Source organism: Penaeus monodon, chromosome 25 (assembly GCF_015228065.2).
Source record: "Penaeus monodon isolate SGIC_2016 chromosome 25, NSTDA_Pmon_1, whole genome shotgun sequence".
In the NCBI taxonomy this organism is placed as follows: Eukaryota; Metazoa; Arthropoda; class Malacostraca; order Decapoda; family Penaeidae; genus Penaeus; species Penaeus monodon.
Genome location: NC_051410.1, coordinates 34,500,162 through 34,500,495, shown reverse-complemented (window position 1 = coordinate 34,500,495; position 334 = coordinate 34,500,162). Strand labels below are relative to the sequence as shown.

The 334-nt window shown below is 35.0% G+C and overlaps 1 long non-coding RNA gene across 1 annotated transcript in view; it reads right to left on the bottom strand.

Moving 5' to 3' along the window:
- LOC119589448 overlaps nt 1-334 on the bottom strand; it is a 73,413-nt gene that overhangs the window by 8,594 nt on the left and 64,485 nt on the right. The window lies entirely within an intron of this gene.

The following is a 334-nucleotide window of genomic DNA, read 5'->3' as shown; positions in this document are numbered from 1 at the left end:
AACACAAATGCATGCACAACTCACGCACACACAATCAAATCGCAAGAAATGGGTCATTTGCATAAACGATTTTTTTGTTTCCATCATCTCCTTCATGTTCCAAAATCCTCTTTTTTCTTCTTTATCCTTTTATTTTTCGTTGCTTTATGTCCATTTTCTTTGTCTTCCTTCATTTTATATCTGTTTCTCTATTTGATTTTCTCTCTCATTCCTCTTCCTTGCTATTTATCTTCATTTTCCTTGCTTCATCACCCTTCTCTTCTTTCTCATCTCTCTATTCATTTTCCTTTGTATCTTCAGCCACTTCATCCCTCTCTATATCTTCTTCCTCCAG